Genomic DNA, 25,580 nt, shown 5'->3' with positions numbered 1-25,580 from the left:
GGTAATGCCCCCAGTAGTTTTGCCCTCATGTAGTTTGCCCCATGTAGTTTATCCCCCAGTGGTAATGTCCCCTGCAGTTGTGCCCCCAGTTGTTTAGCCCTCATGTAGTTTGCCCCATGTAGTTTATCCCCCAGTGGTAATGTCCCCTGCAGTTGTGCCCCCAGTTGTTTAGCCCCTGTAGTTTAGCCCCCATGTAGTTTGCCAAAGTTAGTAATGTCCCCAGTAGTTTGCCCCCTTGTAGTTATACCCCCCAGTAGTTTAGCTCCTGTAATTATGCCCCCTTGTAGTTTAGCCCCCAGTAGTAATGCTGCCAGTAGTTTGCCCCTTTGTAGCTTGCCCCTTGTAGTAATGCCCCCAGTAGTTTGCCCCTTGTAGTTTGCCCCAGCAGTAAAGCCCCCAGTAGTTTGCCCCCAGTACTAAAGCCCCCCAGTAGTTTGCCCCTCTGTAGTTTGCCCCAGTAGTAAAGCCCCCCCAGTAGTTTTGCCCCTCTGTAGTTTGCCCCAGTAGTAAAGCCCCCCAGTAGTAAAAGCCCCCCAGTAACTAGCTCCCAGTAGAAACGCAGCTAGTGGTACACATATAGGAGGGAGGGGGGGGAGCACCATACTTACCAAGCCCCGCTCCCGCCGCAGTCCTCTCTCGCCGCCCGCTCCTCGGCACTATGGGAGAGACGTCATGACGTCTCTCCCATAGCGCGCACTGACAGAGCCGGAAGCCGGAGCTCAGTACTGAGCTCCGGCTGCCGATGCGGAGAGGGAGACGGGCGCCCGCTGGTAACGCGATCTCAGCGGGCGCCCGGCATCTCCCTGCAGCGCCGCCCGGGACATCGGGTTAGGTGAGCCGGGGGGAGGCGGAACTGCGTTCCGTCTCCTGGTGGAACTGACGGAACGCAGTTCCGCCCCGTTCCGGCTCACTTTAACCCCTGGTCGGCACCAATGATGAACGAGCGCGGGGCCACGCAACGTTCATCGTTGGTGCATACACACTGAAAGATAAAAACGATATCTGGTTCATTAATGAACGAGATCGTTCATATCTTTCAGTGGTATTGGCCAGTGTGCAGGGCCTATTACTATATCTAACATATTCCGTAGCAAACACTGCCAGCCACATAATGCAGACAGATGTAACAATATGGAGGCTACAGTAATATATGCATCATATGGGGAATCCTTGCTCTGTACATAGCTTTTACCTGTAACAGGGGGAGGTCCTTGTTGTGTGACAGGAGGAAGAATCATCCCAGATAGCTCTATAGGAAGGAAAGTGAAAGTAGTGCAGGATTCCCAGCGGCCGCTGTCACCTCTCTCCTGTCACTCGTATTCTGGACGCAAGAAGAAATCTTATCATGAAAATTAAGACATTTTCCTCCTGGAGACTGAAATATAAAGGACGAATCATGGCAAGACTGTGGCTACATCTGAGACCAGCACTGGAGAGACGCTGTATAACCCGGCAGGTGAGGATCTTATTCTGTGTGTATATAGTATACTGGGAGCGTATACATGTATAGCAGGCATGTCCAAACTGCGGCCCTCCAGCTGTTGTGAAACTACATATCCCAGCATGCCCTGACACGGTTTTGCTGTCAGAGAAGCTGTGTCAGGGCATGCTGGGATGTGTAGTTTTTCAACAGCTGGAGGGCCGCAGTTTGGACATGCCTGATGTATAGGGAATACTATGGAGCAATATACAGTAATGCATATAACCTGTGTATAGTCACTGCTGTGTGTGTATATAGTATCCTGGGAGCGTATACATGTACAGGGAATACTATGCAGCAATATACAGTAATGCATATTACCTGTGTATAGTCACTGCTGTGTGTATATATAGTATACTGGGAGCGTATACATGTACAGGGAATACTATGTAGCAATATACAGTAATGCATATTACCTGTGTATAGTCACTGCTGTGTATATATAGTATACTGGGAGCGTATACATGTACAGGGAATACTATGTAGTTATATACAGTAATGCATATTACCTGTGTATAGTCACTGCTGTGTATATATAGCATACTGGGAGCGTATACATGTATAGGGAATACTAGAGTAATGCATATTACCTGTGTATAGTCACTGTGGTGGATATAGTATACTGGGAGCATATGCATGTACAGGGAATACTAGAGTAATGCATATTACCTGTGTATAGTCACTGCGGTGGATATAGTATACTGGGAGCATATACGTGTACAGGGAATATTATGTAGCAATATACAGTAATGCATATTACCTGTGTATAGTCACTGCAGTGTATATATAGTATACTGGGAGTGCAGTGTGTCTCTGTATACATGTACAGGGAATAATATGCCACTACTGGTTATGTGTCAGGCAGCTCTTACACATCTGTGTATGTAATATATGTATACTAGGTACAGACACTAACTCAGGTCATATACACAGGTTTCCAGGAGCAACAGAAGATCCCTGCACCCAGAGCAGCACATAAGCCATGAACGTCAGACTGGTGGCCGTCATCGTACTAGCTGTGGCAGTGAGTGGATCTCCACATGGAAGTCACTGCCACGTGTCCCGATATTTATCCATGTCTCCCACTGATATCACAGCGCTGAGACAGCTGCAAGGTGTATCTGTAAGTGTGACGCATAATTTATCCTCATCAATGGGAAATAGAAGCTGTTTTATATGTATTTATTACAGGGGATATACACTCTCAACCAATTGTAACTACTAACTCCATCGGCTAAATGCAATAGCCTCCGCGTTCCAGAGGTGCGGGAATTTTGTGTGACTGCCTGTTTTTTAAAGCAGCAATCATTTACAAGGCAAAACCAAGATGGTTTTGCCATGTGAATGATTGCTGCTTTAAACAAAAATGGGCACTCTCGCACAAAACTACCTCAGCTCTGGAACTCGGAGGCTATTACATTTAGGTACGTGGTAGGTCCAGTAATCCATGTCGTGTCCTTCTATCTATCCCATAACAGCTTCTTCCCATTGGCATCTCTGCTATTGTAACCAGCCCTTATTGCAGGCCCTCTAGGTGCACATATGGAAATAACTCACTAATATTAGACTATATATCCATGTGTATAATATAAGGTAAAAAAATACCACAAAAAATGAAGTGTAAAGTGAGCAGAGTACCACCCACCATACCCAGGGCAGTAGGAAGCCTGGCTGGGCCAAGTTACTTTTCGCAGGGCGTGTCCTAATCATGTAAGCCGTGGCCCTGCACCCTTAGAAAAAATACAGAAAAAAATAGGATTTTAATACCTACCGGTAAATCCTTTTCTCTTAGTCCGTAGAGGATGCTGGGGTCACATTCAGAACCATGGGGTATAGATGGGATCCGCAGGAGACATGGGCACTTTAAGACTTTCAAAGGGTGTGAACTGGCTCCTCCCTCTATGCCCCTCCTCCAGACTCCAGTTATAGGAACTGTGCCCAGGGAGATGGACATTTCGAGGAAAGGATTTATTGTTAAACCACGGTGAGCCTCTTACCAGCTCACACCTCAAGCATGCCACAGAACGTGGCATTCAACAGAATAAAAGCCAACGGCATGAACGATTGCAGCAACATGCTGACAAGAACCGTAACACAACATGTGTGTAGCCATAAGTAATAACTGCAGATACAGTACGCACTGGGACGGGCGCCCAGCATCCTCTACGGACTAAGAGAAAAGGATTTACCGGTAGGTATTAAAATCCTATTTTCTCATACATCCTAGAGGATGCTGGGGTCACATTCAGAACCATGGAGTTATACCAAAGCTCTAGAACGGGCGGGAGCGTGCGAAAGACTCTGCAGTACCGAATGACCAAACTTGAGGTCATCATCGGCCAAAGTACCAAACTTGTAAAACTTAGCAAAAGTGTTTGCCAAGTAGCTGCTCGGCAAAGTTGCAATGCCGAGACCCCTCCGGCAGCCGCCCAGGACAAGCCCACCTTTCTAGTAGAGTGGGCCCTCACCGTTTCGGTAACGGCAATCCAGCCGTGGAATGAGCATGCTGAATCGTACCATAGATCCAGCGTGCAATAGTCTGCTTGGAAGCAGGGCACCCCATCTTGTTGGGAGCAAACCGGACAAACAGAGCCTCTGTTTTCCTAATCTGAGCCGGTCTGACGACATAAATCTTCAAAGCTCTGACTATCTTGAAACTTTGACTCAACGAAGGCATCAGTGGCCACAGGCACCACAATAGGTTGGTTCATGTGGAAAGATGAAACCACCTTCGGCAGAAATTGTTGACGTGTCCTCAATTCTGCTCTATCTTCATGGAAGATCAAATAAGGGCTCTTGTGAGACAAGGCTGCTAACTCAGACACTCGCCTTGCAGAAGCCAAGGCCAACAGGATGACCACTTTTCAAGTGGGGAACTTCAACTCCACCTTCTGTAAAGGTGCAAACCAACAGGGACGTGCAGTCAGGGGAGGCAGTGCCTCCCCTGTCATAAATGATTAAAATAATAGAAAGAAGATACTTATGACACATATGATGTGTCATAAGTATGTGCTTAGACTTTATATTTTAATCATCTTTTTATGTAAAAAAAAACAGTTTTACTTATGAATCGGAGGCACCGCTTTCGGTGCCTCCCGCTGGCTATGTGAGAGGGCCGATAGCGGTGGGCGGGGCCAGGCATCGGGCAGTAAAAGCCCATTACAAAAAGCCCTGCAAGCGGCACCTCTAGGAGTGCCGCTTTGACAAGGGGCGTGCTTTCAGATATGAGAGCACGCCCCTGTCACTGAATGATTGGGCAGTGGCAGCAGGGGTGGATTGTACTGTCAGAATACCAATCCACCCCCTTTCCCGGGCTGACTGCCGCAAACAATGTCCACCCCCCACCCGAGTTTACACCACGGGCTGCCGATTGTGACCCCCCCCCCCGAAGTTTACCGGAGACGGAGGACTTCAAGGCAGCAGGGCAGGCTCACTCTGTCTGTAATGTGCACGCAGCTGCAGCACAGCCTCATTATACTTATGTGGAGGCTGGGCTGACTGAACTGTAGGGGGAGCTGCAGAGTCACTTCACCCGGCCAGCTCCTCTCAGGCAGTTCCTATGGGCCTTTGAGAGTTCAGAGGTCGGGTGAGGAAGTGACTCTGCAGCAGGTCCGTGACTGGCATGCTGGAGGGTTGAGGCTAGATCCAAGTGGCATAAGGGACCTTTTCCATCAGGGGGAGGAGCCACAACACAAGGGGGAGGAGCTAGGCCAACGGGACAGTTGCTCTACTATCCCCGTCACCAACAATTACCGAAGCGTGGCAAGCGAAGCGTGGCGAGCGTACTTTTCGGGTACCCTGTTCGGCCGTAGCTCCTCCCCTAGGTACGTCACAAGGTCCCTTCTCCCACTCCGATATAGAACCAACCATGCTGGAGGAGGCTGGCTGGCCGGCTGATCGGGTAAGTTGTCCCTGTCTTCTCTCCTCATGCCTGTTTTTCTCTCTCTCTCTCCGTGTGTAGCTGTCTCTCTCTTTCTCTGTGTGTCCCTCTCTCTGAGTCCCTTCCCAAACCAGTCTCCCTCTCCCTTCCCATATCACTCTCTTCATGTCTCTCTGCATGTCTGTCTCTCCCTGTTTCTGTCTCTCCTGGTGTCTGTCTCTCCTGGTGTCTGTCTCTCCATGCCTCTCTCCCTCCATATGTCAGTCTCTATCTCTCTCTATCTCTCTCCCCTACCAAAAATGATGAAAGAGCACACAATAGAATAAATGGATTAAGCCTTCTGGGGTCCTGGGGCACTGAAAACAGGGGGGCCCCCTTCCCTGATGTCAGGATTTAATAACCACCTCTCACCCCCACCTCAGAAAATATGTTTAATGATTCTCCTTCAGAGTCCCGCTCCTCAGTGCCTTCTTGGAGGATGTCTCCACCCCCAGTTGTCTTTTGTGCAGCGCGTCTACTCGACACTAACGCTGCAGACGGAGGGGAGACGATCAAGCCTGTGGGCACAGACTCAGGGGCAGGGCTGTTACGAGACATACCCAGTGCCAACAGTAACCCCCCCTTAGATAGCTGGAAAATGTAGTATACCAACAAAGAGGTGTGTCCAACTGCAAAGAACGTAGCCACACACATCCACATTCACATATGCACACACACGCAAATACACATCCACATTCACATATGCACACACACGCAAATACACATCCACATTCACATATGCACACACACGCAAATACACATCCACATTCACATATGCACACACACGCAAATACACATCCACATTCACATATGCACACACACGCAAATGCACACACAGCCACATTCACATATGCACACACACGCAAATACACAGCCACATTCACATATGCACACACACGCAAATACACAGCCACATTCACATATGCACACACACGCAAATACACAGCCACATTCACATATGCACACACACGCAAATACACATCCACATTCACATATGCACACACACGCATATGCACACATCCACATTCACATATGCACACACACGCAAATGCACACAGCCACGTTCACATATGCACACACACGCAAATGCACACAGCCACGTTCACATATGCACACAGCCACATTGGCAGATTTCAGCCAGTGTCCCAAACACTAAACAAAGCACTTGTTAGTGTCTGAGCTGGGTGTGTGCAGTACAGCCTGTGCCCAGCACTCTCCCCCATCAGTCCACTTTAATCTAACCTGCTGTTGCTCTTCAGAGTTCCTCACCTAACACCACGAGCTGGAGCTGATGCTGCGACGGGAGTTTGGGACAGAGACAGATCGCAGGGCAGTGAGGAGGCGGGCGCACTTTTGTCAATCCTCGCCTCCTCCTCCACTCTAATGAATCCTGTGTACTGGGACAGGGGCTTAGACACCGGCTACGGCACGCAGCCTTGTAAGGGACTGTATTGCTGCTGCTGGCAGCGGGCATCCCGGGCGTTTCCACGTGTCACCCGCCCTCCAGTAGAAACATCAAGGGTGTAGCCGTAGGGGATTATTCTATTTCTCTCCAGGCTCCGACACGGGCACAGCTCTCCCAGCAGCTGCTGCTGCTGCTGGCGGTGGAGCCTGTAGACAGTAGAATTGTCAGTGGACAGCAGCTTAGACCTGGGGGGCCCGGGGTACTTACCCCCTGGGTCCCCTCTTAATCCAGCACTGGAATAACATATAATAATATAAAAGTTGGCATGGTTAATATATTAAAACACTTTAATTTGGCAAATAATAATCTCATGTATATCACAGAAATAGTGAAGTGACAATCAGCTTGCAATCTGAGCTAAAATCACATATGTTTAAAAAGTACATGAGGTAATATGTTACAGTTTATGCCGCTGTTCCAATAATACAGAATACATTTCAGTATACCTGTTCTTAGTATAGTCCCTGGGGGGTGATAGGCAGTCTATTGATGAGCACAAAATCAGCAGCATTGAATAGTTGCCGCAGCTGATGGTAGGGTCACAATCCTACACCAGGTAGAAGTAGTCATTCAAATGCATTGGGTATGGTTGACTGGCAGCTGGGATCCTGGCAGTCAGCATACCGACGTCGGGATCCCGGCCGCCAGAATGCGACCTTGTCCATTGTGACCCTACCATCAGCTGCGGTAATTATTCACTGCTGTTGATTTTGTGCTCATCAATAGATTGCCTATCACCCCTCAGGGACTATGGCCCTCATTCCGAGTTGTTCGCTCGTTATTTGCCTTCGCATCGGTGCGATTTTCCGCTAACTGCGCATGCGCAATGTTCGCACTGCGGCTGCGCCAAGTAAATTTGCTAAGAAGTTTGGTATTTTACTCACGGCATTACAATGTTTTTTCTTCGATCTGCTGATCGTAGTGTAATTGACAGGAAGTGGGTGTTTCTGGGCGGAAACTGGCCGTTTTATGGGAGTGTGTGAAAAAACGCTACCGTTTCTGGGAAAAACGCGGGAGTGGCTGGAGAAACGGGGGAGTGTCTGGGCGAACGCTGGGAGTGTTTGTGACGTCAAACCAGGAACGACAAGCACTGAACTGATTGCACTGGAAGAGTAAGTCTCGAGCTACTCAGAAACTGCAAAGAAAAACCTTTTCGCAATATTGCGAATACTTCGTTCGCAATTCTGCTAAGCTAAGATTCACTCCCAGAGGGCGGCGGCTTAGCGTGTGCACTGCTGCGAAAAGCGGCTAGCGAGCGAACAACTCGGAATGAGAGCCTATACTAGGAACAGGTATATTGAAATGTATTCTGTATTATTGGAACAGGGGCATAAACTGTTACATATTACTTCATGCCCTTTTTAAACATATGTGATTTTAATGCTAATTGCAATAGTCACTTTACTATTTCTGTGATATACATGGGATATTTGCCATATTAAAGTGTTTTAATATATTAACCATGCCATCTCTTTTATATTATATTATTCTGTTGAGCGCTGTTTCATCATGTATTTTGTTTCAGGCGTAACTAACCTCTACGTATTAACAGCTGCTGTGGAAACGCTGCCCTTGTAGCACCTGGAATAGGGGCACAGGTTCTTATACTCGGTCCTCAGGACCCCACACGGTTCATGTTTTGCAGGTCACCTGTAGATTTTTAAAATGTGACAGTTGGTGACACACAGTGCATCTGCTGGGTGACATGCAAAACGTGAACCGTGTGGGGTCCTGATGACAGTTTGAGAACCACTGGGTTAACATACCAATTTCCTCAGTCTCTCCCTACTTGTGTCTTTCTCTCCCTGTCTCGGTCTCTTTCTCCCCATGTCTGTCTGTCCCTCTCTCTCTCCTTGTGTCTGTATCTCTCTCCATGTCTCCTCCTACCTCCCAATGTGTGTGTGTGTCTCTCTCTCTTCCTGTATCTCTACCTGCCCATGTCTGTCTCTCTTGGTCACTGTCTGTCTCTCCATATCTCCCCCCCCCATGTCACTCCTCTCTTTCGTCCGTTCTCTGTTCGTCTCTCTCTCTCCGTATGTCTGTCTCTCTCTCCATGTGTCTGTCTCCACGTCTCTGTATATCTCTCCCTGTGTGTCTCTCTCTCTCCATGTCTGCTCCCTCCCCATGTGTGTGTGTTTCACTCCCTCTCCCTCCCCATGTCTGTCTCTTTCTCCATGTCTTATCCCTCCTTGTGTCTGTCTCTCTTTCCCTGTGTCTGTTTCTCTCCATGTGTGTCTCTATCCCACCTCATGTCTGTCTCTCACTCCCCATGTCCATTTCTTTTTCCATGTTTGTGTCTCTTTGTCCCTGTCTTTCTACCACCCAAGTTACTCTCTTTCCAGAACTGTCTCTCAGCTTGTATGTCTCTCTCTCAACATGTCTGTGTCTCACTCCCTCTTTCTTCCTCCCCCCCATGTCCCCCTCTCTCCCCATGTCTGTCTGTCTCTCCCTCCCCATGTCTCCTTGGCTCTGTGTTTATACACACACACACACACACACACACACACACACACACACACACACACACACACACACACGGCTTGGAGGTTTCCATATATGTGCACTCTCTTCTATTTCTATCTCTCTCCCTCTCTCTCACATCTGGAACCCCCTCCCCCCTAAAAATCCTGCATTTGCCCCTGGACTGTCACAAAGAGAGCCTGGACAGACAGCTCCAGTGATGAGGAGGGCACAGCTGCGGGCAGCCAGAAAACAAAGAGCCTTATGTACACCTGGTGCAGAGGTGCAGCCCTGCCCCACTCCCAACCTGATTGCAGGCCACGCCCATGCTCCCCTGGACTATGCGGAGAACACCAGAGGAGCGGAACCCATAACTTCTACTGAGGCTGTATGTCCGTCCTGTGTGAGCTTGCATGGAAGGAGTAACAGTGGCTGGGACCCGGGAGCTGCATAAGAGGAGGTGAGATCCCATACTGCCCACTTTTTCCCACCACTACTCCCATCCTGTCCCCCTTCTATTACTCCCTGCCTGTCCCCCTATTCTGCACTACTGTTACTCCAATCCTGCCCCCTGCTCTCCAACACTATTACCCCCAGTCTGCCAGCCTGCTCCTGCTCCTCTCTCTCTCTCTCTCTCTGTCATCTCCCTCTATTCCTCTCACTCTCCTCTTTCCCGTATACCCCTATTTCTCCTCTCTCTTTGCCATCTTCTCTATTCCTTCTCTATCTTCCTTCTGCCCCCTATTCCGTCTCTCTTCCTTCTCACCCTATTCCTCTCTCTCTGCCATCTTCCCCTGTGCCTACTCTCTTGTCTATCCCTCCTGTCTTCATATTTCTCTTCTCTCTCCCATCTCCCCATATTCCACCTCTCTGTCTCCCATAAATTTATAAAAATTGACAATGTATTAGCCACCTGCTCATCACAAGTTTGATGAGCAGGAAGGCTGCAGGCACTGGCGGCATCAGAATGAGATGCAGATTAGCGGCTGGGGGTCAGGCAGTTGATGCCGGCGATTTTGTAGGCCATTGGCAGGGTCGGCACCCATTAGTGGCGGCAGTAGTGGGCATTGGCACGGCGGCAGAAGATGACATCGTCGGGACTCCACAGAGATTATGGCTACAGAGCCTCACCAGCCACTGACCTCACCGCACGCCACTGCACACCAATGTGATTGAAGGAACTGCAACACCATATTAAGATCCCACGGTGCCACAGGAGACACAAATGGAGGTTGGATGTTCAACATGCCTTTCCCAAAAGTCTGAACTTCTGGAAGGGAGGCCAATTGTTTCTGAAAGAAACCGATAAGGCTGAAATCTGTACCTTAATTGAGCCCAATTTTAGGCCCTCATCCACACCTGCTCGTAGAAAATGGAGAAAACATCCTAGCTGAAACTCTTCCGTAGGAGCCTTCTTGGATTCACACCAAGAACATATTTTCTCCAACTACGGTGGTAATGTTTAGACGTTACCCTTTTTCTGGCTTGAATAAGTGTGGTAATGACTTCACTGGGAATACCCTCATGGCTAGGATTTTGTGCTCAAAAGCCAAGCCGTCAAACATAGCCACGGTAAGCCTTGATACACGCACGGCCCCTACCGTAGTAGGTCCTCGCGCAGAGGAAGAGGTCAGGGATCTCCTATGAGTAATTCCAGAAGATCTGGATATCAAGCCCTCCTTGGCCATTCTGGGACCATGAGGATTACTCAAATCTTTGTTCTTCTTATGATTTTTAGAACTTTTGGAGTGAGAGGAAATGGAGAAAATCCATACACCGACTGAAACACCCACGGTGTCACCAGTGCATCCACTGCTGTTGCTTGAGGGTCTCTCGACCTGGGACAATATCTCTGAAGCTTCTTGTTGAGACGAGATGCTATCATGTCTACTTGAGGAAACTCCCCAACAACTTGTCACCTCAGCGAAGACCTCTTGGTGGAGGCCCCACTCTCCTGGATGGAGATCGTGTCTGCTGAAGAAGTCCCTGGAATGAAGATTGCTGACCGAGCATTTGTATGTCTTTCCGCCCCGCGGAGGACCTTTGTGGCTTCTGCCATCGCCGCTTTGCTTTTCTCTGGCTGGGTCCACAGGATTATCCACAGGATAACATTGGGATATTGTCGAGCGACAGCGAAAATGGCACCAACACGGTCACAAGCTTTCTGGCCTCCCAGGATGCATTGGGGCCTCCACTATATAGTCCCGCCCACTGACTCAGTCAGATCAGTTTTTTGCTTGGTGCGGCAGGAAGCTGCATGGTCACAGGGCTGCTGTGAAAGCAGCCTCAAGTTTTCATTACTTTATTTTTATAGACTTACTATAATGTTTTTTAGAGCGACTTCTCTTAACAGCGTCTTAAACGCATATTAGAAAGAGTCGCTCCAACAACTCCCCACCGGGTCGCAACAACGCTTACCTCCGCAATACAGTGCTGTCTCGACGGGCGTCTGTGTCGAATGTTCTAGCAGGTCCAGCAGACGTAACCAGGCTGTGGCCGAAGCATGGGGAGACGGTGAGTCTATGGACTTCCTCTTACTAGAGGGGTCAGGACACAGCTACACTGATTTGGTGGAGACTACAAACAGTGTGTTGATGCGCCGAACATCTCGAGTGTGACAGCGCTACGCTCCGGGGATCATAGGCGCCAGAACTAGGTAGAGGCCGCGATCCTGGGAGTTTAAGTCAACAGGGGTTTTTTTCAGACGCTCTCCTGGCCGTTCCTCCTCCGAGTTCATGGCCAGTTCCCGCGTGTCTCTCGTTTCATGAACTGAATGACCTCACTTCCGGCTCAGACGCTAACACGAGGGTACTCGGTCGCAGCTTAGACGCTGCGGTTGTGTACACTGGATATAAACCCGCCCAGACCGAGTCGCAGGCCTTTAGCGTCTGCATGCACGTGGAGTCGCTCAGCGTCCGTGTCCGTTGGTGACCGTCCGTGTCCGTTATCAGTTACCAAGAGCGGCAGTGTACACCAGTAGCGTCTGAATCCACTCAGCGTCTTACGAGCGTATTTGCTTGGATATGGAAGTGTGTTGAGTCTCCCTGTATCCCGCTCTCTGGAGGCAGGGTATACAGTACTAAAAATTCTCTCTACTTCTTAGTATGCATTGTTAATTTTTTAGTACCTATTGCATATGAGACCTGTATATTACTGTGTTTTCTGCATGTTATGTTGAAATTAGAACCAGTTAAAACAGAAGTACAATTTTCCTACTTATGTGTAAGTTGTTATGGAGGTTGTATTCTCATATGACAATGTCTAATGCTTTAACATGAGACTGACTGCTAGTATGTGTGCTGACTTTTCTGTGTAATGTCAGTCCTGTTCTGACCCTCAAATCAGGTGCACTGTGGTCAGATTAATTTCACCTCTATATACTGATTATAGGGTGTTTTTCAGTCACAAAATTGTGTAGTCAATATCAGATAAAATGTCTGTGAGCGGCAAAAGTGATGAGGAGAATTTGTCAAGCACTCCCATAGCCCTAACATGCTTATCTTGTAAGTCAGGGGTAATTGATATGAATCAATTGGTCACTTATGAGGGTTTGTGTGCAAACTGTTTCGCTTTTCAGCGAAGTAAAAAACAGGAGTTAGTTCAACCTCCAGTAGAGCCTCCATGGAATATGTTCGCAAAGACTCTGTCTTCAATAGCGGACAGGTTAGCTCCGGTAGCACCACCTCAAGGGTTAGGTTACACTATGAACCCATACATGCAGCTCCCTTCCTATGGTTTGGTTCCAGTAGCTTCTACAAGCAACCAAGGGGCAGGTAAGACTAAGACAGATACGTCTGTATGGCAGACTACACAAGATGATACATCGGATGATGATGCGGAAACAATAGATTCAACTCCGTATGATGATCAGTCGCAGAGCTTTAGTTCAGAAGATGTAGCTGAACTCATTAATGCAGTGAAGGCTGTGCTTTCTCTGGAAGAACCAGCCAAGACAGCGTTAAAAGCAAAAGCACCTGTATTCAAACGAACAAAGTCAGTGAAAGCTGAATTTCCAGCGTCAGATGAGTTGACGGAAATGATGGATGAGTCTTGGGCAGCGCCCAGTAAAAAGTATAAGATTCCTAAGAGATGGGATTCTTATTATCCATTTCCTGCTGGAGATTGTTCAAAGAGAGAAGTTCCTCCAAAAGTAGATGCACATGTTCTGCGACTCGTGCATAAATCTGCTTTACCACTGTCATCTACCTCTTTGAATGATGTCACAGACAGAAGGGTAGAGAGCCTATTGAAAAATATTTTTTCTCTTGTAGGTGCAGTGGTAAGACCTGCTATGGCTTCGGCCTGAGTAGCAAAGGCAATGGGCGAATGGATTGAGGAACTAGAGAATGACATCCCCTCTCCTACTAGGGAGCAAGAGGATCGTCTTTGCCGTTTAAGACAATCTGCCCAGTATGTAGAAGAAGCAGCTATTGATGTAGGCACTGTTGCTTCTAAAGCTTCAGCCCTGGCAGTAGTCACTCGCAGAGCAGTTTGGCTACGGACCTGGAAGGCAGATGCGGAGTCCAAGAAAGAATTGGAAGCATTGCCTTTCGTGGGTAATATATTATTTGGAAAACCTTTATCGGATATCCTAGAATCAGAGGCTGAATCGAAAAAGGTCAGATTTCCGGCTACCTATAACTCTAAGTCCAAGGGTTTAAAATTTTGCTCATTTCGTTGGCAAAGCAAAGCGAAAGCTAAAGAGGAGCCTAAACAACCCCAGTTTAAATCCAGGGGTAGGAAGCAGTGGGCTAGCAAAAAGCCAGCTTCCAAACCTGAACAGAAACCCTCAGCCTGAAGAGACGGGCCTCCGCCTGGAGGATTCCAGGGTTGGGGGCCGACTCCTGCAATTTGCACACATATGGCAACAGTCAACAGCAGATGCCTGGGTGCAGAAGGTAGTATCTCAGGGGTATGGGTTCCCATTCAGGAGGCAGCCTCCTCAAAGATTTTTTTGCACCAGCCCGTATCGTATAGAGTCGAAGGCCAATGCCCTGCAAGAAGCAGTCCAAAAATTACTGCAGTCAGGTGTGATTGTCCCAGTACCTCCATCACAAAGGGGACAGGGGTATTACTCCAATCTGTTTCTAATCCAGAAACCAAATGGGTCATATCGACCAATTCTAAATCTGAAGATGTTGAACAACTACATTTGGATCCCGAAGTTCCACATGGAGACGTTACGCTCCATAATGTTGGCTATGGAACCGGGAGACTATATGGTATCTCTGGATGTACGGGATGCTTACCTACATGTGCCTATAGCACTATCACATCAGTGAAACCTCAGGTTTGCCATCCTCAAGGAACACTTCCAGTTCCAAGCTCTGCCCTTCGGGCTAGCTACAGCACCCAGGGTGTTTACCAAGATCATGGTGGTTATGGCAGCTTGTCTGCGCAAACAAGGGATAAGAATATTCCCATACCTAGACGACCTATTAATCTTAGCACAGTCGCAAGATTTACTGTTGAGCCATCTCCAACAGACGATAGTTTGTTTACAGAGACACGGGTGGCTCATAAATTGGGAGAAGTCGTCCCTGAATCCGTCACAGCGGATGGTTCATTTGGGAGCCATATTGGATTCAGACCTACAGAGAGTTCTCTTACCAGAGAATAAAATAGTCAAGGTGCAGGTCATGGCTCAGGAAGCGTTGCAAGCCCAGACAATGTCAGTCCATGCAGCAATGCGACTGTTGGGTCTGATGGTATCAACGTTCGACATGGTGGAATATGCGCAATTCCACTCCAGACTGTTGCAGCATCTCATTTTGACCAAATGGAACGGAAATCATCAAACAATAAAGAAGCAGATGATAAAGATTCCAGTGAATGTAAAAAGGTCTCTAGCATGGTGGCTACAGACAGACCATTTAAACAAGGGGAGACCCTTTTGGATAAAAGAGTGGCAAGTCCTGACGACAGATGCCAGCCTGCAAGGCTGGGGGTGGTACTCGGAAGCCTATGGTTCCAGGGAAAATGGACCGCAAGGGAAAGTCGCCTGCCGATAAATCTGTTAGAAATAAGAGCCATTTACTTGGCCCTAGTTCAGGCAAAGGACAATCTACAAGGAAGACCAGTCCAGATCCGCTCAGACAATGCGACGGCAGTAGCATACCTCAATCATCAAGGAGGAACTCACAGCAAGAGTCTGATGGAGGAAGTAACTCCCATTCTAAAATGGGCGGAACTCCATCTCCCGGCATTGTCAGCAGTATTTGTCCCGGGTGTACTAAATTGGGAAGCGGATTTTCTCAGTCGGCACACTATTCAGGAAACCGAATGGGCACTACACCCAGAAGTGTTTCAGACACTGGTGAACAGATGGGGTCTACCATAGGTAGACCTTATGGCGTCTCGTCTAAACAACAAAGTTCCGAGGTACGGATCAAGAACAAGGGACCCAGGAGCGGTCCTGGTAGACGCACTGTCAGTAGAATGGAGGTTTCATCTGGCATATCTGTTCCCTCCAATATCTCTGTTACCCAGAGTAGTGAGAAAGATAAAACGGGCAAAAGGAGCAATCATTCTAATAGCGCCAGCTTGGCCAAGAAGGCATTGGTACACAGATCTGTTGAGAATGTCCGTGGAAGCACCGATACTGCTCCCTCAACGTTCAGATCTATTAATGCAGGGTCCTTGTTGTCACAGTCATCTGGATCGCCTGTCTTTGACGGCGTGGCTGTTGAAACCTCTATCTTAGAGGCTAAAGGATTTTCAAAGCAAGTAATCCAAACCATGCTTAGAGCAAGAAAGCCTTCTTCGGCCCGTGTATATCATAGAATATGGCAAGCCTATATTCATTGGTGTTCTGGAAAAAATTACAATCCGAGATCGTTTAAAGTAGCTAGAATTTTGGATTTCCTGCAGGCAGGATTGGATAAAGGGTTGAAGGTTGCTTCCTTGAGGGTGCAAGTCTCAGCGTTGACTATATGGTTCCAGCAGAAGATTGCTGACCTACAGGATGTACGTACGTTTTTCCAAGGAGTAGTACATATTCAACCTCCATTTGTTCCTCCTGCAGCTCCCTGGGATTTGAATTTAGTTCTTAAATTTCTCCAGGGTCCTTTATTTGAACCACTTGAGAGAACAGATCTTAAGTGGTTAACGGTTAAAGTTCTTTTTTTTACTGGCAATGGTGTCAGCCACAAGAGTGTCAGATTTAGGAGCATTATCATGTAAGTCTCCTTTCCTAAGTTTTTTTCCAGACAGAGCAGTTCTCAGAACGAGATCTAGTTATCTTCCAAAGGTGGTATCAAAGTTTCACCTGAATGAAGAGATTGTAGTCCCAGCCTTTCAGGTATCGGGACTATCTGCGGGAGAAGCGTCGCTGGACGTGGTCCGGGCTTTAAAAATCTACATAGATCGTACTAGTGCCATCAGGAAAACAGATTCCCTCTTCATCCTCTACGGATTCCATAGAAGAGGATGGCCTGCTAGTAAACAGATGCTGGCGAGATGGCTCCGAATGGTAATATCTGAATCTTATTCTCATGCAGATCTCCCTATTCCGGCTAATGTCTCTGCACACTCTACACGTAAGGTAGGTCCTTCTTGGGCAGCACAACAGGGTGCATCAGCAGAACAGATATGTAGGGCAGCCACATGGTCTTCCATAAACACATTCATCAGACATTATGCCTTGGATACTTTTGCCTCTCATGACGCAGACTTCGGGCGAAAGGTCCTCCTGTGCAATCAGGAGCGTCCCCACCACTAAAATGGCTTTGGGAATCCCAATGTTATCCTGTGGATAATCCTGTGGACCCAGCCAGAGAAATGAACGTTATGGTAAGAACTTACCGTTGATAACGTGGTTTCTCTTATGTCCACAGGTATCCACAGGGATCCCACCCTGACGCATCTGATTTGAGGATCTAGACAATCACTAAAACCTCTTCCTTCTTGTATGGAAGGGTGTGCATGTGTGTTCTTATCGCCTGTACAGGTCTCTACCTAATGTTCCTGCCTAAAATCGCTGTGGAAAGAACTGATCTGACTGAGTCAGTGGGCGGGACTATATAGTGGAGGCCCCAATGCATCCTGGGAGGCCAGAAAGCTCGTGACCGTGTTGGTGCCATTTTCGCTGTCGCTCGACAATATCCCAATGTTATCCTGTGGATACCTGTGGACATAAGAGAAATCACGTTATCAACGGTAAGTTCTTACCATAACGTTCATTTTGTTCTGCCTTGGCGGTTTATGTATGCTACTGCTGTTACATCGTCCGACTGGATCAATACGGGCAGATCGCGAAGAAGATGTTCCGCTTGCAGAAGGCCATTGTAAATGGCCCTTAACTCCAGAACGTTTATGTGGAGACAAGTTTCTTGACTTGACCATCTTCCTTGGAAGATTTTCCTCCGTGTGACTGCACCCCAGCCTCGGAGGCTTGCATCCGTGGCTACCAAGATCCAGTCCTGGATCCCGAACCTGCACCCCTCTAGGAGATGAGAGCTGTGTAGCCACCACAAGAGTGAGATTCTGGTCTCAGAAGACAGGATAATCTTTCGGTGCATGTGTAGGTGGGATCCGGACCACTTGTCCAACAGGTCCCACTGGAACACTCTGGCATGAAATCTGCCAACTGAATGGCCTCGTAGGCCGCAACCATCTTTCCCAGCAACCGAATGCATTGATAGATTGACACTTTTGCTGGTTTCAGAACATGTTTGACCAGGCTCTGAAGTTCCAGAGCCTTTTTCCCTGGAAGAAAGACTCTGTAGTTCTGTGTACAGTATCCTTCCCAAAAAACGACAGCCGCGTTGTTGGAATTAACTCTGCTTTTGGCAAGTTTAGGAGCCAACCATGTTGTTGAAGAACTGTCAGGGATAGTGCAATGTTTTACACCAACTGGTCCCTGGATCTCACCATTATCAGGAGATCGTCCAAGTACGGGATAATCGTGACTCCATGCTTTTGAAGGAGAACCATCATTTCCGCCATTATGTCGGTGAAAATCCTCGGAGCCGTGGATAGACCAAACGGCAACGTCTGAAACTGGTAATGACAATTCTGAATTGCAAACCTCAGTGACGCAGAGGAAAATGGAAATCTGTAAGTAGGCATCCTTTATGTCTACCGAAACAATGAAACCTCTTTCCACCAGACTGGAAATCACTGTCCTGAGAGATTCCATCTTGAATTCGAGTTTCTTTTGGTAGAAATCGAGGGATTTCCGTTTAGGATTGGCCTCTGTCCGGTCTCAGGACCACGAAAAGGCTTGATTAAACGGCTTCTCCCTGTTGTGACGGGGGAACCAGGACAATGACATGATTCAGACACAATTTTTGTATTGCGTCGCATACTACCTCCCCGTTTGGAGGAGAACTGGTAAGGCCGATTTGAAAAATCGTTGAGGGGAAGCGTCTCGAAAACTGCCAGTTTTCCGAATGAATCCAGAACTGACTGAAGAGTTTTTTTTTGTTTTTTGTTAGACGCGGGGCGAAGCGAGCCATGCGAGGGGACGCGGTGCACTAATTGGGGTTCCCAGTCACTTTACGCAAAAAACGACACCAAAAAAGTAAAAAGACTCATGTCGACCTTTTCATATGTCGACCTTTCATGTGTCAACCATTTTCATGTGTCGACCATGTGTCCATGTCGACCATGTCAATGTCGACCAATAGTGGTCGACCTAATGACTGTCGACCATAACATGGTCGACCATTCATACCGGAACCTACTCACCCATGCGCCTGCCATGGCAGGTCTAAGTAAGGTACCCGTGGTTACATAGCTAGGATATAGCGTCGCTTCCTGTATACGATCCACTGGATATGTGACATGGTCCCATGCAGAGCAGGGAGTGACTCACACTTTATTCTGTCCGCGGCGGGAACGAATAATCATCGGAAGCCACCAGGATTCTTTCTCAAACAGAGTGCTCGGTACATGAGATTAGCTATCCGTATATATCTATACATACATATACATACTATATACATTTAAACATATATTAATCCACATACATATATAAACCCTCCGTCAGGAACAGCAGGGTTCTCTGTGACGTTAATACGTCATTAATTGTACTGCACAATATTGGATCTAATCAGGAAACAATCTGGTCGACACAGGAATCAGTATCCGTGTCGGTATCAGGGAGTAGCAACTGGGCAAAATAACATTTTATGTTATACATGTACTGAATATGTTAATCATGTACTGAATGCTCTTTTCCAATTTTGGATCTAAAGTGGAATCACTATAGTCGACACTTGAATCCGTGTCCGTGTTGGAATCAGTATGTAACATTTCTAATCTCTAACTGATATGCTCCATATTTGCATTCAAGACATTCACCCAGTCAGGAGTCGGCGGTGCCGACACGGTCACCCCCTCATACGTCTGTGTACCTAATATAGCTTCCTCCTGGGAAGAGCACTCAGCCTCAGACATGTCGACACACGTGTATCAAACACCAACAGACACAACGGCTTATATGAGACAGACCCACAGTAAGACTGTCAGATGGACACAGAGAGGATTTTTACCAGCTCACAACTCAGCGCAATCATACAAAGCCTGTGAATAGACTCATGATAACAGACTTGCAGCGCTTTTATCTGAAAAACACTGCCCAAATTACAGTGTGCCCCCCCCCCCCTTTTTTTTTGCACTCTGAGACCTGTGTCAGCAGTGAGGGAGGACCAGCGTCTCCGCAGCATGTAGGAGAAAAAGGCGCTGAGCTGTGCTGGCCGAGTGAGGAAGAAGTCCCGCCCCCGTAATGGTGCGCTTCTTCCTGCTCTTAAATAAATAATTAATGTCTCTGGCGGGGGTAGGACAGTGCCTAGGCACTAATGTCCCCTTCTGCCAGCCAAAAAGGAGGAAATATACATGCTGCCCAGGGCGCTCCCGACCCCCCGTGCGACCTGCACCCTGCAGTGCCTGTGAAACGGGCCGCACGGTACCTCATAATGTCGTCACTGAAGTCTTCTTTTCTTCTGCTACTCACCTGTCTTCTGACTTCTGGCTCTGTAAGGGGGTGACGGCAGGCTGCGGGAGTGAGCATCTAGGCGTACCCAGCGATCAAACCCTCAGGAGCTAATGGTGTCCTGTAGCCAGAAGCAGAGCCCTTGAACTCACTGGAAGTGGGTCATACTTCTCTCCCCTCAGTCCCACGAAGCAGGGAGACTGTTGCCAGCAGCCTCCCTGAACATAAAAAACCTAACAAAAGTCTTTTTCAGAGAAACTCAGTAGAGCTCCCTGTAGTGCGTCCAGTCTCACTGGGCACAATTCTAAAACTGGAGTCTGGAGGAGGGGCATACAGGGAGGAGCCAGTTCACACCCTTTGAAAGTCTTAAAGTGCCCATGTCTCCTGCGGATCCCGTCTCTACCCCATGGTTCTGAATGTGACCCCAGCATCCCCTAGGACGTATGAGAAAAAGGTACTTTTAGTGCCTACCTGGCCACACTGCAGCCCAGCACACAGCAGCAGCGTATGCTGGACTAGAGGAAAGAGCTCCTGCTGACAGTTAAGAGGAGGGAGACTTGGGCCCCTGCTGAGCCTCTCCATCAGTCCTGAGCCTGGGTAAATAGTACCTGCTCCCCCTCTCAGCACCACTCACCATACCACCCATAGACCACCCATACCACCCTTAGACCACTGGCGTCTGTGGCTGAGGCCTATGTGACCTTAGTAAAAACCTAGACATGGGAACAGCTGAGCTGTGGACAGAACACTGTACATAGAATAATGTACTAGTTACAGAAACACATTACACATTATACTGATAAAACGTCTGACCCCCCCCCCACAGGAGAAGGACATGTCCAGCAATGCAACGAGATGTTACAGGAGAATGATGAAACACAAGCCGTCTGTATGTGACCTAGAGGTGAGGATAATGTGTGTATCACTGTATACATCACGTATCTCCCCCACACACACTGTATGGGGTCTCTCTCTGTACACACAGTAATACACAAGCCCTGTCATCTCCCCTCATATGTCTATAGTCATATATCCACTCACACCGTGTTACTTCTGTCCTACAGCCCAGTGACCGCCTGATCCTGACCTTGGAGCGAGTGTCACTAGCTGCTGATGTACTGACCAGTATGTCCTCATCAGTGGCGGAACTAGTGAGCGGTGGGCCCAGGTGCGACAAAATGCTTTGGGCCCCCCCCCCCCCCCTCATCCCATCCAAGTCCACCCCCTCATCCCTGGAGAGGATCTGGTGAGGAGGGGGAACTGCTCAGGGCCAGAGAAATGGATACCTAGCAACAGTGCCGTAATTAGACGTTTTAGCACCGTGTGCAAGAAACAGCATCAGAGCCCCATCCCTGCATGCAAAACAGGGGCAGTGCGTGTTGTAGGCGCGCGAAAAAAATACATAGGGGCGTGGCTTCATGGGGAAGGGGTGTGGCCACAAAATAATACCAATTCATAAAACGGTGCACAGTAGTCTCCATTATTCAAATTACGCCGCACAGTAGCACCACTACACCAGGTAGAGACCCTTTTACACCTTACGGCGGACAGAGAGCAGCCAGTCGGCTCAGCAGGGGGGCGGGCAGTGAGCTGATGTGAAGAGGGGGGGCGGGCCGGGGGCGGGCCAGAGGAGGGATGGGGGCGTGGCTGCTGGATCGCGTCATGCAAGCCACGCCCCCACTGTGTAATGCCGCAATTACCAGCATTATACAGTGGGGGGCGTGGCTTGCATGACGCGATTCAACAAGAATCGCGTCATCGCCTGCCCGGACCGCCCACTTCACTCGCTAAGTGGGCAGCCGGGCAGGGGGGGACCCCTGTAATCGGGAGACTTGCCTGCTTTTCCCGGGGGCTGGGAGGGTCACCCGATTTTCGGGAGCCTCCCGGCCATTCCGGGAGGGTAGGCAAGTATGACACACACACACACACACACACACACACACACACACACACACGTTAGCAACCACAGTGTACACTGCTGCCTTGATGGATTAATTCACCTGCTTTTATGGCTCTTATTGGCAGGGCTAGGAAGCCCGTTGAATCTTCTCTCCAGCACTAGGGATCCTGGCTGGAATGATGACATCCCCTCCCCACAGGCACGCGAATCGCGGGTAAAATGCCGCAAGTGGGCGGAGCCTAATGCCACGAGTGGGCAGAGCTACGATTGTGACCCGCGTTCAAAAACAAATCTTTTCAGTTAATCAGGGGGGGTTTCTGGGTACGCGTGCGCCAGTGAGAGGGACAGCAGCAGCAGCGCCTGAACCTATAACACAGCGCTGCTGCGGCTCCTTCCTCCACCTCCCTCCTCCTCCTTCCCCTGTGTCCGCTGCCTGCGCTGCTCTCCTCTCCTGTCCGGGCGGCTGTGTGCTGCGGGCAGCGGTTGCCCGCAGCACACATCGGCATGTAATGAGTCAGTTTGACTCATTACATGCTTTGGGCCCCTGGACAGTGGCGGGCCCCAGTGCAACCCACTGGTTGCACTGGCGGTAGTTCCGCCTCTGGTCCTCATCTGCTCTGTCTGACGCTGTGTCACAGTCACTTATGGCTTTCCTCACACTGAGAGATGACCTGATGATCTGTGTAAGTTCTCATGTTCCTTGTGTGTGTCAGTCACATCTATCATGGTATAGACAGGTGACAGTATGGGGCAGGGATACACAGGACACAGCTTCCTCGCCTCCTTATTCTCCTATACAGAGGGAGTCACCAGAATACAGAGAAGCTGCCTCCCAGCGGCTGAGGCCCTGGCTGCACCATCTCCAACGCTTTAAGGAAACAGTAAGTATCCTGCATAGATCATATATATCTATTGTACTCAGGGCTGCCATCAGAAATTCATGGAATAATGAGTAAATAACCAATATATTAGAAAATAACTGTAGTACAAATTGTTCCATCCAATTTATAGAATCTATAAAGTATCAAGACGGTGTATTATCAATCAGGAAGAAAGTAATCTTCCAAGAAGAGAGAATAAAGACAGAGGAGAAAAGAAGAGAAGAGAAAGGTATGGAAGAGCAGGCCAAGGAGAAAGAAAGGACATATGATGTAAAGAAAAGAGAAGAGGAAAGAGGTCGCCCGTAGCCCCACAACAAAAAAACAAAAAGGGGGGGGGGGGGTGATGTTAACTCAATCGAATGGGGGGTTCAGATAGAAACACTGCAGTTTCATACCATAAAGTTGTACGAAAACAATTATGAATCTGAGTCTTTGTTGAAATGTTTAGAGTATCAATAAAGGATTCCCATATCTCAAAAAATTTCTCAATGCGTTGTTCTTTATGTAGTGAAGTCTCCATCCAATCCATTTTAAACACGTGAAAAAGTTTATCTTTAAACATTTGTAAGGAAGGAGGAGATGAATGTATCCATTGCTGTAAGATACATTTTTTCGCCACAGCTGATATAATTAACAATAGCTTACGACAACCTGGAGATATTCTAGAAGTGGTTGTCAGTATGCCAAAAATGGCCCATTCAGGGGATAAAGTTAGAAAATTAACCAAATCTGAAATAGCAAATTGTTTTATTTGAAGCCAGATTTTTTTAATATGGGTACAATCCCATAAACAGTGAAAAAGAGTAGCCTCTGGTCGATTGCACTTTGAACATGCCGAATCGGGAGACAACCCCATCAACTGACAGCGAGAAGGTGATATGTATCCCCTATAGAAAATTTTAAAGAACATTTCCTGGTACATAATAGTTGGGAGGGTACGATTAGAATATAAAAGCGCTTTTAGAAAGGTTGTTTCACTCAGATTAGGAAAGTGTCTCTGCCATCTAGTAATGCCTGTGTCGTAGTGGCCTTCATAATACGGTGTTCGTAGTATTTTATAAAACATAGAGATAGCTCCTCTAGCGTTAAATAAAGATTGAAAGGCGATATCCAACTGGTTCACCCAGTCCACGGGAGAAAGATAAGAAGTCACTTTGGAGACATAGTGTTGTGCTTGCATAAAGGCAAAATTGTGGATTTGTAAAAAGGAAAATTTATATTGAGCCTGAGAAAAAGTAAGAGTATGTTTTGTGGTTGCATCAGTAAGCTGACGAATTGTAGTAAGCCCCTGTTGGGCCCATAGAGTAAAGGGAGCAGAAGCCAAACCGTGTTGAAAGTTCATATTGCCAAGCCAAGGAAGAAACAAAGAGTATGAAGCGTTAAGTCTCCATTTATTGCGGATCGTATGCCAAACTGACCATGCTGACATTAAGAGAGGGTTGTCCAATATTTCTGTTGGGATGTCAGATTTATGAAAATGTAGAAAATAGACCAAATCTATATTGGTAAGGAAGGATTGTTCTACTAAATAATTGGAATATAATTCAGAATGTGAAATCCAATCTTTAATATGTCTACATACAGCAGCATAGTTGTAGATTTCCATATTTGGAAAATTAATACCTCCCTCAGATTTAGTTCTTTGTAACAACCGTAGACTGAGGCGAGGTTTTGGTTTTTTCCAAATAAATTGTCGGAAAGCCGCATCTATTCGTTTAAGATCTGTCTTGGTAAACACAAGTGGCAGAACCTGAATAGGGTACAGCAGCTTCGGTAAGGTAATCATCTTTATAAGGTTTGCTCTTCCCAGGTAAGATAACTGTAAATGCTGCCAGTCATCCAACTCTTTAAGGACTGTATCAATAGTACTTTTTATATTAATGGTATATAAATCATAGATATTTCTAGGGAGGCGAATCCCTAAGTAAGAGATATAAGTATCTGCCTGAAAGGATTATATCTCTGAACCACCTCGATTTAATAACCCCTTAGGTACCCGTGAGAGCGAAGCTTAACTCTATACGTAACACACGACACCAAGTAGTTAAGATTCACTCTGCTTTATTATATGGTTAACAAAGGTTTATAAAGACAACGTACATGGGTGTATACAATATGTGCAAGCATATGATTGGATAAATAGAAGTAGCATACGACATTACATGCAGGATAATTAGTAACACACAGAAGTAACAGTTTTGATCTGGTATGTAATTGTCCTTGAAGATAAGACACACACAAGCCTTATATTATATGAACAGACAAGGGCATCTTGTAGAGAGTGCGTACTTGTCTATTCAAACACATAACAATTCATATAGCATGTTTAACCCTTCAATCCCCTCTTAGAATCATATATTTATATAACATGATTCTTTACACAGAGCTTTTTATTTCTATATTCAGTTAGGTATTGCTTATAAGCTGCAGGGGAGTTAGGAGGGATTGTAAGGACGGCTTCATACATAAGCGAGTTTTCAATACCTTTTGTGGCGAGTTTTCTGCAGCAGGGTATAATGCAAAAGAAAACAACACAAAA

General features: G+C 47.5%; 1 protein-coding gene and 1 long non-coding RNA gene across 3 annotated transcripts in view; one reads left to right on the top strand and one right to left on the bottom strand.

Annotated features, from left to right (window-relative positions):
* The window catches only part of ALKBH6 (alkB homolog 6), a 75,115-nt gene extending 68,431 nt beyond the window's left edge, over positions 1-6,684 (bottom strand). Inside the window, exon 1 of one of the 2 annotated variants that reach the window (XM_063937972.1) lies at positions 6,669-6,684. The gene's annotated coding sequence lies outside the window, so the exon portion shown is untranslated. The other variant, XM_063937970.1, reaches the window with a different exon arrangement.
* LOC134949419 (uncharacterized) lies at positions 1,265-23,367 on the top strand. Its single transcript, XR_010183157.1, has 3 exons — positions 1,265-1,456; positions 2,414-2,603; positions 23,172-23,367. It is a non-coding gene; the product is annotated as an uncharacterized LOC134949419 (long non-coding RNA).
* Positions 23,368-25,580: the final 2,213 nt, after the last annotated feature.

This window comes from Pseudophryne corroboree, chromosome 8 (genome assembly GCF_028390025.1).
Source record: "Pseudophryne corroboree isolate aPseCor3 chromosome 8, aPseCor3.hap2, whole genome shotgun sequence".
Classification (NCBI taxonomy): domain Eukaryota; kingdom Metazoa; phylum Chordata; class Amphibia; order Anura; family Myobatrachidae; genus Pseudophryne; species Pseudophryne corroboree.
The sequence above is the reverse complement of the archived record's forward strand: the minus strand, read 5'-3'. Positions and strand labels throughout refer to the sequence as shown.